This window comes from Phlebotomus papatasi, chromosome 2 (genome assembly GCF_024763615.1).
Source record: "Phlebotomus papatasi isolate M1 chromosome 2, Ppap_2.1, whole genome shotgun sequence".
In the NCBI taxonomy this organism is placed as follows: Eukaryota; Metazoa; Arthropoda; class Insecta; order Diptera; family Psychodidae; genus Phlebotomus; species Phlebotomus papatasi.
The window spans coordinates 42,727,756-42,744,636 of NC_077223.1; the positions used below are offsets into that span (position 1 = coordinate 42,727,756).

General features: G+C 33.2%; 1 protein-coding gene across 1 annotated transcript in view; it reads right to left on the reverse strand.

The window, feature by feature from the left end:
* LOC129801176 (40S ribosomal protein S12) overlaps positions 1-16,881 on the reverse strand; it is a 422,333-nt gene that overhangs the window by 109,842 nt on the left and 295,610 nt on the right. The gene's annotated exons all lie outside the window — the stretch shown is intronic.

Consider the following 16,881-nt stretch of genomic DNA (forward strand, 5'->3'; position numbering starts at 1 on the left):
GGGTCCTTTTGCAGTGGGCACAAAAACCCAGGGATGTCAGTGGCTACATTATTCTTGCACCCCATGCGAATATCGCATTTAACCCTCAAAATCGTTTTGTTCTCCCGTGTTGGGCAATTCCCTCGCGCCAAAAAAGAAGAGTAGAATGAGAAATTCCATTAAATGCAATCGTCATTGAAAAGGAGGATGTGGAGGATTTTTATCATTCATCCCCCTTTGGCTTTTGTGCACATCGTCAGAAGCAATAATTCGAATGCTGACACTCTCTCCTGCACTTTCGCAATTCACATGATTCTTCTTATTTTCTATTGCATTAACATTTCTGCATATCGCTCACATCTTTCACTCCCTCAACTTGTGAGTCAACTATGTGGCACGTTCAAGTGTACAAGAGGGTCATTGAGCAGGTGGAAATATTGATGAAATGTTTCTTTGGAAAATTTCATGGATATTTATGTGAACTCTATTAAATTTATTGGGAAGAAAGAAAATTTAAATTGTAGAATACCTTCACTGAGAAAGAAAAGAGGGTGCGATTAACTTTTTTTCTTAATAATTTTAACACTTTTTAGGTGTAAAAATATATCAACATTTTTTAATGTTAATTTTACACCTTTTTAAGGGTAAAATTAACATTAAAAAGGGTCATTTTAACCCCAACTACACCTAAAAAGGGTAATATTTACACCGATTTTGGATCAATACTGCAGGGTAAAATTAACATTTTCGCAATGTTATTTTAACCTTTTCGGATTTCTCTGTGTGGGAATCACAAAAAAATCTCACATTAAAAACGGAGAGCCGGATGGTCGGTCGAGTTCGAAAATGCCGGCTTATCATTCTCGGCATCAGGGATGTTCGAAACACATACCCTGTGAAGGACAGACCGATCTGAGCACTCTGAGAAAATCGGAGTATCGAAATAGGTGTGATTATGAAGGAACCACACCTTATTGAATCCCATCCAATGAGCTTCACCCATTTCACCATAAATTTAAATTTCAGGGACTCTATCCACCAGGAATTTTTTGTAGTTAATCTTGTAGGATATTATCAATCGTTGGAAAGAATTTTTAAAAAAACGACGAGTTTTTGAAGCACTTCCCAGCTTTTGCTGAGTCAATCAGCAAAAATAAGCTGACCAGTCAGTAGATCTCGAATAAAAAGTGCTAACCAAATATGTGGAAATGGCACTGCCTCGCGAATGTCATTTTAAAGTCAACAGAATTCAGCTGAAACAGCTGAATTGAAATCGGTTAGCATTGGTGCTCGCTAAATTCGAACGAAAACGCATATGTTAAACACTGAGAAATATCCGAAAAAGTTAAAATAACATTCCGGAAATGTTAATTTTACCCTGCAGTATTGATCCAAAATCGGTGTAAATATTACCCTTTTTAGGTGTATTGGGAGTTAAAGTTACACTTTTTCATGTTAATTTTACCCTTAAAAAGGTGTAAAATTAACATGAAAAAATGTTGATATATTTTTACACCTAAAAAGTGTTAAAGTTACGAGGAAAAAAGTTAATCGTATCCTCTTTTTTTTCTCAGTGAACTTTAAATGCATTTTTCTCGAAACTACGTTTTTAACCACGGCTAGCAGTAAAACTCGAGTAATTTTAAAATTTTCAGCGTAGCTGCTTACTACATAGAATTTTTAAGATTTATAAACGATTGCATTAGCTATAAATAAACAAATGAAGTGATTTTTTTAGTCCAAAAATCGTATTTCTTACTTAATCATTTAAACGTTTTACATATCACATTGGAAAATTTAAGATAGTCCGATTCGGTGTATTTTTGCTTCTATGGACGATAGGGACAAAAATAATCCAAAAATGAAAATAAGTTTTTTGACAATGCCAATGAATCATAATTTTTACTCTATTGGAAAATATTATGTATTAGTTGTAGTTCCTTTTCCCAAAATGGTTTTGCGTAAAAAAGGGGGTGGAAACCGCCCCAGACTTTGCGAAGTGCTCGTGACTTAGATGGCTTAGATGCTATATCTAAAAAGTTACTTTCGCATCATTTATTGTTTACCGATTCTCAACCGATTTGAACCAATTCATAAATCACTCAAAAGATCCCCCAAAATAGTTTTAAGAGCAACAAAATTGATTGTCTGATATAAATTAGTCATCGGTTACCGGATCAAACCCGAGTGGAACTGGTTCTGACGTGTCATAAATTCCAAGACCTTTCCAATGAGTCCAAATATGATACAGTTCGGTTAAGAAATACGCTCTGTAGAACTTTTTAAACCTTTGACCTTGAAAAACCGTTATTAGGAATGATTCAACGGTATTTTCGTATAAAGACGAAATATCCGCCTGGATTCCGCTTGGCAGGAAAGGGAATTGATGGGGAAAATGAGGGGCATGTTAATGACCTTAGGGCCGGCTTAAGGTCACAAGTCTCTATCTCTAACCGTTTGACTTTTAGGTGTGGTAGCGACCGGACGGACAAACAGCGTAACAGGGATCATATACTACATATGCTCTCTCTGTGGAGTTCAAGCAGTAAAATTGGAAATATCAAAAAAAAATGTAATAAAATAATTCATCAATACCGTAATTTTGATTACACGAGTTGTACTTCTAGCCGTGGAACGCCTCAAAAAATGACCTTTAATCTGTGCACTGAAGCTATTTGTATTCAAAACTGAAATAAAAAAATATTTTTGTGTTCCTCAAGACACATTTAATAACCCTTAAAAATTTCATATTGCCCGATTTACTAGCAAAGTCACAAAAAGCCTATTTTTTGGCGTTCTTTTAGATAAATTTAACGTGACAGAGCTTGAGACTGTTAACTCTTTCGTCTCTTTTGGGACTCTGAGTATCCAAAGCAGCATATGAATGTTCTGTGAAAAATAATGTTTTTTTAATTATTCAGAACTGATAAAAATCCTATTCTTCTGGATGATTACAAATTATAAGGATGTCCAAATGTAAGATATTTTTTGTAAGACCTCAATTAATTCCTGAGCTTAGATATTTTTGATTAAAAAATTGTGAAATTAGCTTGCAGCATATGCTGCGGTCCGGAAAGAGTTAATCCTATTTTATATTCCTGTAAAATAAAAAAAATATATATAGTTCTTTGCGGGATATTCGAACTTGTAAGAAAGAGCCCACCGTAAATTAATTTTACATTATTTTTGAGTTCATATGGATTTATTACTGGTTTTAAAGTTGACCTTTGTCCTTTCATAATTCAAGATGGTGGAAATCATAGTTTCGAAATGAGAGTAGTAGGCTCTGGGGGCTATAAGAAAAAAGAAATAGGCTGTCCAAGATAATATCGATTTATAGGGGGTCGTCGGAAAAAGGAATTCGATATCTCTTTCCGTTTAACTCTAACCCTGTTACTAGCTTTCAGACAATTAAAAAGAAATTTAAGAATATTCGTGAAAAATACATGAATTGCGGTTACATTATGCGGTATCGAATATTACCGATGCGGTAGGGTTAGAAATTTCAAGATCTTTGACAAAAATCCTAATTTGAGCAAATCGGTTTAGAAAGAGGTTCTCCAGAACTTTCAGAGTGATTTACTTTTGTTCTTTGAAAGTTCGATATCGAAATGTTTTTCGGTTCAAAGCTGTCAATTGACGAAATATTCCCCATGACCGCTTTTCCGTTGTTTAAATTTTTTTTCACCAGAAATCCGTTTAACTAAAATCACATCTCGGGGTAAAAAGTGTCATAGAGCAATGGGAAAAATGTGACAGAAATCTGTACTGGATTGTACTGACTTTACTTCATCAATTTATGAAACAAATCAACAAATGTTTAAACCCAGATAAAGAAATATTGAGGTAATTGAAAGTCCTGTTAAAGACTTGTACACTGAGAAAAAACGAGGTGCGATTAACTTTTTTTCCTCATAACTTTAATACTTTTTAGGTGTAAAAATATATCAACATTTTTTAATGTTAATTTTACACCTTTTCAAGGGTAAAATTAACATGAAAAAGGGTAACTTTAACCCCTAATACACCTAAAAAGCATAATATTTACACCGATTTCGGATCAATACTGCAGGGTAAAATTAACATTTCCGGAATGTTATTTTAACTTTTTCGGATTTCTCTCTCAGTGTAAGTAATACTCTTGAGGGGGAGAATGATCGTTGAAAACGTGACAAATGGTAGTCCATACAGTCCATATCATTAACCATTTGGTCTTAGCCCGGTTAAAGATTCACGAAGAACTGGTAAAGTATACTAAAGGTACCTACTTTTTCTTACAGATAAGGGGTCCTTTTTAATTCTATAAAAAAAATGTATTGATCTTCCACGAAAATTTGAAAATTATTATTCATCATTTTTTTTAATATAATTTTTATATACCCCGATTAATCCATGAAACCTTTTCATCATTAGATAAAATATGAAGTATATTTTCGAGAACAACATTTCATACTTTTGCAAAATTTCTTGAAATGTTGAACCTTTGCCTATTTTGGTGCATCAAAACGAATAATGGGGTCGGAGAATTCGAAAGGAGGGGCCTCAGAGGGTGAGAGAGAGTTCTTGGATTTTGATTACTGGTTTAGAGAACTACCCCATTCCAACAGTACAACTTCCACAACCCCTCACATGTTCCTCGAGGGTAGTTGCAGCCCTCAATTGGATATTCTTACACATCTCGTCCTTCCACTATTGGCATCCCACAGGGCGGTGGTGTTATTAATCTCCGGAAAAATGATGAAATTCACGCGCTCCTGCTTTTGTCCCTTACTTTTGCCATTGATGAGGATGGAAGGGTGTATGTTCTGGCTTTTCCACCATGAAATGCGGAGGAATTGCCTCACGAATTTGCATTTAAATAAATTTATTACAATCCAGCACACTCTTATCCCTCTCTCTTTCGGCATTTTGTTGCTCTTTTCGAAAAGGGACATAATTCCTCTGGCATTCATGGTGGTGTTTAATCAATTTAATTGAAAAAAAGTAACCCTCCCAGAGATCGTATTAATCCGCAGAAGTGATGAGGAAATGTGTATGAAATAATTTTATATGAGACAAGATGAAGCATCAATCTTTTTTGCCAACAAAATAGGCAAATAGTTTGTCCAAATAATTCAACAAAATAAATTGCTTCCTGAATTCAAAGTAAAAAAGGAGCTATGTTATTCAAAAGTCATTCTTTAGCCTATTTAATGGTGAATAATTCTTCAATGGCCATACAAATTTCACGAAGCAGCAGGAAAGGAAGCCTGAGGACAACAAAGGCCATACGGCTGCCATAAATTACCTAATTGGTCGCTCTTCCACCTAAAATGTCCTGAATCCCGAACCATCCTACAGAGAGACCAACAATGCAAGCGGAACGTGACACATTTTGAGTCTCTCTTCTCTTCCTTTTTTTTGGTGCTCCCCAAAGCAGAAATTATTGCACTGTGTGCAAAAGAGAAGACAGAGGTCAGAATAAAATGTTTGTGAATTTTTAATGCCCAAGCCACACTCTGCTTCTTTTTTTATGTGGCAAACTCAGCTGGAAATGAACTCTAAAGTGGAACAGGACACGGAAAATATATCAAAATTTCCAAGGAGGATACATTAAGTGGAAGAGATCTACTCGAATTTCAAGACAGAGTCACTGAAAAATACACGCCTACCAAAAGGATGATATAGAGGGAAAGTTCTCCGAAGGGAATTCTTCGTAAAAGTCTTTTTTATAAATTAAATTTATACTGCATTCGAGAATTTTGCAACAGTATAAAATAGTTGAGAGAGGGTAGATTTGCCTTAGAGAGATCTTATCTGAAGAATAGGTCAAACGATTGACTCAAATGAAAAATAACACGTGTTGAAAAATAAGACAAGATAAAGATAATCCAAAGAATTTATGTGTGATTTTTTGGTCAATAAAAATAAATATATTTAGTCAGTACACTGAGAGAAATCCGAAAAAGTTAAAATAACATTCAGGAAATGTTAATTTTACCCTGCATTATTGATCCGAAATCTGTGTAAATATTACCCTTTTGAGGTGTATTATGGGTTAAATTAACCCTTTTTCATGTTGATTTTACTCTTAAAAAGGTGTAAAATTAACATTAAAAAATGTTGATATATTTTTACACCTAAAAAGTGTTAAAGTTACGAGGAAAAAAAGTTAATCGCACCCCCTTTTTTTTGTCAGTGTAGAAAAAAGGGGTGGCAAAACGTACCATCACAGTAAAGAAAAGACTACACACAGAAAAATGGAAAATTCTTAAACAGAAACACCCAGGAATTTAATTTCAAATCCCATCCAATGAATGCCAATGCCCTAATTCTAAATCCTTGATCATTTAGTTTTAGTTGCAATTTGCAAATCTGTAGACATTTTTCATTTTCCAGGTAATGCTGAACTTAAGTTCCCGATCTCTTAGCTTGAAAGAGCTAGGGATTCTAGCCTATTTCTTTTGCTCAGAGCTTCTAAACTTAAACGCCTCGGGAATTCACATCCACTGGTAAAAATGAATGGATCATCAGGGATCATTTCAAAAGAATCATGGCCTAAAAGGTTCATTTTCATCAAATCACTTGAATTGAATTGATTCTTCTTTAATGAATCACTTCAGTGATCCAAGTAAAGGATCACATTCAATGATACATTGAAAGGTTCCTCGAATCGATCATTTCAGAAAGATCGATGTTCAAGAATATTTTTCTGCCAACTAATAAAAGGAAAACAGCGAAAATGAGTTTTTAGGTTTAAAGGAATAATATAACAAGGCAGAATGAGACATTTTTGAGACAACTATTTTCAATCTTCAGGATATTACGCCAAAAAATATAGAAAATATGGGATACATTCAAATGGATCAAATTGAACATTTCAATTGGATCACTATTGCGATTATTTTCTATGAATTTTCTTACTAAATAAAACCATTGAAACAGTAAAAAAATATGTTTACTGTATTTGCTCATATAAGGGGAACGTGTCTAAACTAATAAATTGATAGCTTTAAAATTTTAACCGTGATATTTCAGCGATTGAAAATTTGGTACGATATGTCAAAAGTGATACATTTGAATGGATCACTTGGATAATCACGCCACTTTTAGTGACGTCAGTGACAGACGCCGAGACTCGCTGAGCTCATAAATAAATGGGGTGCTCTTGTCGTGGAATTTGTGTCCTTTTAGATATTCAGTGACGCTTTTCTACAAATTATTATGTTATAAGTAAAACGGATTAAGTTTGCGAACTTGTGAAAACATGAAAAATTTACCAAAAGTGAGTAAAATAAGTGAAAAATAAAATAATCCGTTGCACGGATTTGTACAATTCTAAGAAATTGTGTCGGTGTTCCGCCCCCGGAAAAAAATCTCTTGTCAAAATGTGTTTACAAATAAAAAATAATAATGTAAAAACTCTAACTAAATTGTAAAAAAATAAAAATACAAATTCATTTGCTGGACAATAATAATGTTTTTCTTTTAATTTATTTTGAAGGGCAAATGCATTACATTTAAAAAAGATTAAAAAGTCATTTCAAAAGTTCCATTTGATCAATTTTAGAGTATCGCTCACTGATCCATTGAAAAGCTCCTCAAAGTAAACCATTCAAAGTATCAAAATTTGATTCTTTTGTAATGGATCAAAACGATCTTTCGAAAAAGGATCGAAATGAAACATTTGAAATGATGGATCATATTTGATTCACCAAATGGATCGCGAATGAATCAAAATGATCCACCTTTTTTTACCAGTGTCCAATTTAAGTTCCCAGGATCTTATATATTCTTAAATTTAGAGTCAAAATTTTTCTGTGTGTAGAAGAATAATCGTTGGTTTGCTTTTTTACACCGATTATTATCGTAAAGTTACTCAAATATGTATTTCAGCAAAAGGCGTAATCTGAAAATGTGTAATTTAAAATTCTATGTAAGTGTAATCAACTGCGAATTATTACACAGTACATTTTCTTACATATTTCGTGTGAAATTACAGTCTTCAGACAAAATGTGTACAAATTACACAAACATGTCTATGTGAAAGTTACAATGAAAATCATGGTGAAGTAGCTAATTTTTTTTTACTTCGCGAAGTGCTCGAACTCGTCACTTAGATTCTTACACTGAAAAAAAAGGGTGCGAATAACTTTTTTCCTCATAACTTTTAACACCTTTTAGGTGTAAAAATATATCAACATTTTTTAATGTTAATTTTACACCTTTTTAAGGGTAAAATTAACATGAAAAAGAGTAATTTTAACCCCTAATACACATAAAAAGGGTAATATTTACACCGATTTTGGATCAATACTGCAGGGTAAAATTAACATTTCCGGAATGTTATTTTAACTTTTTCGGATTTCTCTCAGTATAGTTAGAAGATGCTATACCTCAAAAGTACTTTTGCATCATTTACCGTTCACCGGTTCTCAACCGATTTATAAATCACTCAAAACATTTCCTAAAATACCTTAGGAGTAATATTATATAATTGATTATCCTATAAAACTTAGTTATATGATTTGAATCTGTTTGTAAATAATTTAAATTGGTTCAGGTTTGTCAGAAATTCCAAAACCTTTCATGTCCTGAATATGAAGCACGAAAAAATGTGCGAAGGCTGCCTACATTCCTCTAAATTTCTCCAGTGTGTAGAGGCCATTAAGCTTGATATTGTTCTATGTGTTTTCCGATTTTTTTATTAGTAAAGTTTTTCGCTTTTTTAGTGAGATAAAAACACTTTTTGTGATATTTCAAGAGCCTTTATTATTTGTAATTCTTTTTAAAAAATATCTAAACGGGATTTTGATAGTTGAGTCTAATTGACGTTCTCAAAAAGTTGTAGGAAACTTTCAAAAGTTTCTCTCAGTAACCTTGTTTTTTGTTTTAAACAAACAAATTTAATATTTTTCGTTTTTTAAATGCTGAAAAAAACGAAAATACTTTGCACTTTATTAAATACTTATTAATAACAAGATGTAATTAAATATTATATTATTTTCTTTAAAATATTTTAGTCAGTCCTATGGCGTTCACTGACTGTCTAGCATTTTAAAGCATTCAAAAGTTCAAAGGTATGATTTTTTAGCCAATCAGAGAACGAAGAATTAAATTACTACAGGGAATAAAATATTTACATGTGGACAAAGCCTTAGCGACTCTAGCAATAAGAACTTTGAGCGATTTCATTATTCCTTTAGAATTGTAATAAATCAATATTTTGTTCTAAATAAATTAAAAGCAGATTCATTATCAGATTTTATTCCTTATAATGAAGATAAGAAACTGAGCTATATTACATTTTTTATAATTGCTCAATACTCATATAAATTACTATATAATGAATATTCAACATGTTCCATACAATAATGCTACAATATTTGTTTTATTAATGAAAATTGGATATTAAAACAATTCAACATAATAATTTGACGTGCAATACCTCAAAGACGTAATAAGTAGAATTATTTTTGAATTTTTATACAACGAAAAAGCATGCCCGAAACCGAGAACTGATAATAACTTCTTCTCATACGTAATTTTGCTGGCGTATTTTGATGCTTTTTTGTGAGTTTCTCAACATCATTGCACTCTGATATTTTTCTTCATTACAAGGCAATCTCGGGAATAATTAAAAAAAAAATAATAATAAAGCACGTGTCGTCAGAGTGCAATTGTAATTGGATCAGAAGACTGAGAGCGAAAGTGATATGTCTACATAATCATCTCAGGTAATCACCGTTTTATTTAATGGACTCATTATGATGACTCAAAATGAAATTGATAACAATATTGTGGGCTTTTTTTTATCAAGAGACAGGAAATGCTTCACTTGTATCTTCTTCTTTCGTATAAGTTGTAAATCTTTCTAAAATCCAGTTCCATCAAATATAAAAGAAAAAGAAGGTGAAAAGACAAGGATACACAAGAAAAAGATAAATATTTGGAATTCCTTTGGTATCGCACACTTTCTCATTAGTTCCATTTGTTTGAGGTGTTTAGGGATGTAGGGGATTTTGTGAGGAATTGGAGTAAGAATTAGCAGATATAGGTCAGTTTCTCACCATTGTTCTGTTTTATTAGTGACTAAAAGAGGAAAAAAACTGAACCTTTTGTTATCGAAATGGGATTTTTTGTGACTCTCGCAGGGAATGTTTGAAGTGGAATTTTCAAATAAAAATCCCAAGGAAGAAATTTGGAAGTGATTGAAAAAAATAGAGAATTTCCCACGTTTAGTATAAAACCACATGAAAGTCTCATGCAAATTGTGTACGGAAAATTGCCATTGATTAAGTGAGAGAGATTCAAGTTGAAGGTGGAACAGAGTTGCTCACATGAGTGATAAATCTATGTCAAGATCGAAGATAAATTTGTGCCAGTAATGGGAGTGAAATTGCTTAAACATCTGATTGCCTTCTATTTCTGCATTTTCCCCTTCGAAATTTCCATCGCCAGGGATAATTTGGCACCCAGAAATAATTGAATTCACCAGTTGAAAAGGCAAATTGGCTGACCCTCATTAACACGCAGCAGTTGGGCCTTTAGTTCAATTGATCGACTTCAAAACTATCACACAAATTTGCTCGAAACTACCCCATAAATTTGCCCTAAAACACGGAACTCGGAACTACACCCGTGCGATTTGCTGAAAGAGATAAGATGGTCGGAGTGAATGAAATTCATGAATTATTTCCATCGAGATCTCTCATGCACCAAATGTTGTTCCACACAAATTTATTTCTTCAGAAATTCTATACGAAAAATTTAAAATTAAATATAATTTGCCTCAATGGTTTGTAATTGCTAATTTCGCCCTGTGAAAATCCAACCCTAAGAATTAAATGAAACTGTGCGAAAACGTTTAATGAAGCGTCTCCAACGCAACCTACAAATTGGCCATCCAGCACACGACGACGATGAATCTCCAGGTAACATTTTCGGAAGAAGGTGCAAATATGTAATTTTCGCAGTGAAAATTCAAATATCGCTTGAATGATTGTCAGTCCATTCATTAAATTAGAACGCCCTGGAAACTGGAGCTAAAATGTGAAATTCGTTATGCAAATAGACAGTCGCAGTCGGTAGGAAGGTGAAAATGGGATGAGACATTCACCTCTCATCCGCTTGCCTCAGCATTTTCTGCCCTCAAATTACCATCCACCGGGTGTGTGCGTATGGCTGGTGTGTGTGTTTGTTGGAAAACTGCAAATTGAGGTTCCATACAATCACACCAATTTTCCAATCAAATGTATTCATGGGGAACTTTTAATTGATTCCACACACTTTCCCGGGATTCCATGTAAGAGGGGGCTGTATGATTATTTTGTCCAGGAATTTGAAATTGTTTCATCATTTATAAGTAAATATTTAACACGAAAGTGCTTCATCAGGTAAATTTTGCCGTGCGATGAAACATTAAACTATATCTGGACCAGAAAATTCGTCACTTGATGACTCAGATGACAGACACGCTGAGACCTCAAATCTACCAGTAAACAGTGATGTTGAATAAAACCACGAATAGTGTCCAAATAAATATGAATAAATGACTCCTATTCTTTTCTTTGTGTTTACTCAAATAGGGGAATGTGGGTATAGTTCGCACAGAGTGAACCTTTAAAACGATGTTAATTTTCTCTTTGTTTGCAAAGAGCTGACTTACCATTTCTCATCGTGTCTCATGAACTTAATAATTATCCATCTTATGACTAAAAAATTACAAACTAGCTCTTTGTAAACAAAGAGAAAATTTGCGTTGTTTGAAGGTTTACTCTGTGCGAACCATACCAACATTCCCCTATACCGGCAAATGTTAATTTTGATGAAATATTTTCATAATCTCCCACGTGGTTTTCAGTATTGAAAACTAAATGAAATATAGCCAAAGTTATTATGCAATGGCTAAAGTGGCTTCTTAAGAAGTATATTGTATAGAACTGGCCTTCGACAGAAGCAAAAAGGTATAGAATTTGCTTGTGAAACATTGTTAAATTTTATGTGTTAACAAACAACGATGTTCTACCTTGTTTGGGGAATATGAAAAATGTAGAGCAAGCTCACTATTTGAATTTTAATACAATTCGAAAATAAGACTTAACACTTCTTGCGATGATCCAAATTAAGTTATGGCCTCTACACACAGGAGCAATTTATTTAAAAAATGCCTTTTTAAAGAAAATTTCCCCTAATCCTTGTAGGCATAAACGTCAGAATTTTTTAAAAAAGGCATTTTTTTATGAGAATTGTTTCTAGTGTGTAGACACCATTAGGTAGAAAATTTCTTTATGATCAAAATATTCTATAGCACTAAATCTAAATTAAATCGATTAATATAAAATGCAACTTGAGCTACACAAACCAACAACATCACATTTTCAATTTTATGGAATTTGAAATGTTAGTTTTTTTTCTTTAAAATTTGAATAGTTTTTTCCGGTTTATTAATGTCATAACTTTCCAAAATGACGCACTTCCAATCAATGTAATACAGTAGAAAAGAATTTAGTTTACTAGAGCACTTTAAACATAAAAGAAATATTGCACAATATTAAGACAATATATCAAGTTAACAATTTAAATCAAATCCGCTTTTACAGTTACACCGGAAAAACTATTGGGAGCAGGGTCATGTAAATTCTAAACTTTCATCAATTAGATAAAATTTAAAATTACTAAAAAATAGATATTCTACTCATATTACAGCCTCTCAGTTACAACACAGTGAAAACAAGTTGAAACGTCTTAGTTGAAAATAAACCAATAAAATAGTATAATTTGCAGGATCCAAATCTCTGTTGAAAAATAATCCAGGGAACAGGAAGTTCATTTATAAGTTCAGATTCTCTTAAGTCTAATTTCAACCTTATGGTTGTATAATACTGCTCGAGCTCAAAGAGAGGAACTGTATAGACTGCGAGGTAATTGAACTGCAATTTTCCAAAGCGCGATATTTTTATTTTACTTCAAATGAACTTTACTGATGCTGTGAGAAATCTGTCAGAACTGTACCAAATTTCGACCAGCTTGTAATTTCGGCCATTTCTTTTTCTCCTCAAATTTCCATGAATTTTTAGTTTTTGAATACTCTGGAGATTATATTACAAAAAAATTAAAAGTTGCTACGACGAACGAAATCATGTGAAAGACTCTGGAAGAATTCCAGAAGGGCAAGGAACTATGAAAATCAAGGTGGCCGAAATATTACCCAAAGCTATGTCTATATTTTTGTTAATTTTAAAGTGTATTAAGAATGGTTTTAAAGGAAACAAAGACGATAAACTGTCTAGAATGTTTCAAGCAGCACTCCTTAAAAAGAAGTAACAAAAAGTTCAATTTGCAATAAAAATATTACATTTCAAATTTAAGTTTTTAGTGCTCGCATACAACTATGCCGAAATTTGATACAGTTACCCTATTTGAGAATCTTTTTGAAATTTTCGACGTAACCACCTTTGGTATGGACTACGGACTGCGGTCCTGAAAATACAATAGACTCTCTCTCAATCGGGCATATGGGACAAAATGGTATCCAAATTATCGAGAGATTTGGGCATCAAAATCATTATAAATTCCACAAAAAACGCTGAAATTTAAAGAATCACGATAAAACAAATACAGAAAATTTGAACAAATTTGCTTTAAAATCAAACGTGAAAATCGTCAACAAAATTTTGCGCCCGATTGAAAAAGAGCCGATTGAGTGAGAGTCTACTGTAATTCTGAAATACGAATCAATTCACGAAGAAGGGCTCTCTTCAGCTAGTTGGCATTGGTATTTTTTAGACCTGCTTTGTATCTGGGGACCATGGAAGATGTGTCAAGTCTTGTTAGAACTTCCAGTATCTTTTACCGAAATATTTGTGTGCCCACGGCATCAGAACTCCCTTTAGGGCAATTTCCCGATATATTGCCATTTATTTGGATTTTACAGATCACAAATCCCACTTAAAAACGATAATATGGCGTTACAGAAGCCCATATCATAAAAAAATATTTTTGACTTCCAACAATCATTATAATTTATAATTTATCGTACGACCTTTACCGAAAATAAACACGATCGTTTTGTTTATTAAAGAATCGTTCAATTGCAGAAAAAAAGTTCTCATCCGAGTTCTCATCTGTTCGGCAACTAGTCTCTAAAGCAGTCTTCAGACTAGAGGTTTCACCTAGTTCCCGAAGGTCTCAAAACCCCAAATAACGAACAATTTTATTGCTTTTTGTGAACCTGATAGACCATTTATCTGTAATATCCAATCCTAAGTTATATTTCTCCAAAAAATCATGATTGATAATAAATTAGAGCAGATAAATTAGAGCATATGGCTAGACCGTAGATCTGAAGCCTGTATAACGTGTAGACAAAGCAACTCCTTCGCTCTATCAAGCATAATTTTTTTTTGAGCAGTGGTAGGATCTTATCATTTTGGAATTCCTAAGACTTTACATACAGGTTCTTTTCTAATATTAGTCTCATGGTTGTTCGCGATATGTCCATCTCACTGACCATTAACTTCACTTTAAGGACGATGTTTGGCGATTATGCTTTTTTCAAATTTCCATAATAGCGTTTCGCAATTTTCCTAGTATCCCTGTATCACATTATGTTTCGAAACACACGACAGATATAATCACATTTAAGTGTTAAATGGCTCTAATAGTAATCCGGTAATCATTTGAGCCTTTTCGGTCACATAAAACTCAATCATTCCGTCAAGTTTGAACTCCATTACTGATTAAAGAAAATATTCACAAATGCTTTTAGCTTGTAGAAAATAAAATAAACTATCACTAAACACTGTACTAAATAATAGCATGCTGTCACGAACGGTTTCAAAGTTACAGCGATCTAAGTTTAGTTGCAGTTGAATTACCTTACCCTATATATTGCACCTACCTTAATTATGGTAATATCGTTTTAAGATATAAGGGGTGTTTCGAAAAGTTCTCAAACATTAACGTACAATTTTTCATAGAATTTATTATTAAAATTTATAGTTAAACTTTTTACTTTTTACTTACGTAGTTAAAGTAAGTTTAAAACACTGAAAATTCATATATATTTCGCTTTTAAAAGACTTATTTTCAAGTTTTGTTTTAAAAGTGTTACTAAACTTAAATTCAGTTGAATATTGCCTCTTTTACTAACATTTCTAAAAAAAAAATCTTAAAATCTTCAACTCTATGAAAAATAAAGTGTTTCGCAAATGCGAAATGGTGGAAAATCTTCAGTATAGCTTTTTTTTTAAGTAAAACCAGATACCAAAAATACATTAAATTCTCTATCTATTTATATAATAATCATAAAGTCCTCATTATGGGATTAAAGTCATCACAATGCGATATATAATCTGCTTGTTTCTCAACTTTCTACTAGTCTCGAGTTAAAACAAGCTAAAGCTGGTTTCCGGTTTTCGGCGATCCGTGATCCCCCAAAAGCAATATCTCCAAACGTTTTTATTTTTCTAACCTCCGTACCACTTTTTCCTTACAAAGTCATGTTATTTTGGTTTATTTCGAAAACAGATCAAAAGACTTCCTTTATTTTTGAATAATTTTTGGAAATTATCCAAGCGAACATTTCGTTCATAAATACATTACCTATGTCCCGTATGTCATAAAAAATCTTTATTTTGAATTTTCAAAGTCAAATTTCAAACACTTATCTCGAGGGATTATTTTTCAAACGATTCATTCAAATTTGGATCTTTGAAAAAGTTGAAATTAAACACGGATTATGACTTGTCTTCGGATGTATTCCTGCATTTGACGATCATAGTGTTCACTTGACCTGGATTATATGAACTGATAGCACTTTAAATTTTCTTGATCCGATTTATCCCATCTATCTCCATACCTGAAGAAGCAAAGCTAGTTAGGGGAAATTGGGGCACCACCAAACACGGGGTACCACCAAACAGTAATTTTTATTTCTAAACTACTTGGACTATCTCGATCACTCCTTCAGTGGACAAGCTTCCCTATAGTGCCTATAAATTCCTATCGGTCTTATCCTCTGATATCCAATATCCAATTAAAAAATCGCAGTGTTTGGTGGTGCCCCAGTGTCATCTCCTATGTAATAAATCCAAACCCAAGTCATAATCCGTGATAAAATCTTCCGCAAGAAAAATCCAATCGAAATTATTCCAACATTACACCGATCCTGAAATTTGTGAATTTCAACTGAGAAAATAATACGGATAAATTAATAAAACATAGCTAATTTTTTACAGTGTAAAGCTTTGTGCGCTTTTAAGCTCTAACAGCCAATGGAAAAGCGTAAGGATAAAAATATATTATGACATGAGAATAAATATTCAATAAAATGTGGATAATATCTTAAGTCTGCTTATTAGGATAAACAATTTCTATTAGGTGAGATTCTTAACAATCTCACCTACTATAATCCTAACAAAATTTCATGTCGTCCGATCGACCTCAAATTTGGCCAAAATGTGTTTCAGCACTTCCTGATCACGAATATATATGTGGCTAATTTACGTTCCCGGCCGGCCGGCCGGCCGCTCTTTGGAGCTTAATAGCTCCTAAACTAAAAAAGATATCGACTTGCGGTTTTCGGCAAAGGTTATATATCGGGTGAAAATTGCAACTTGGTGCATAGACCCCCCACCCCCCACCCCTCCTTCCGCCATTTTGAAGACCCCCCTTTTTTTGTTTTCTCAATAGCTCCGCCCCTATGGCATTCAGCGGACTCAAATTTTAGTATGTTATAGCTGGGCCTTAGAGCTTTCCATCAATACCAAACTTAAGGTCCCCCGACCCCCCTGACCCGAGCTATAAGGGTCCAAAAAAAATTTCTTAAAATGGCCATAACTCCGGTTCTAATTGTCAGAATTTAAAAAGTGAGGGCTTTTTGGAAAGCTCTCGTGAAATGCCACTTCTCCTTCTAACATC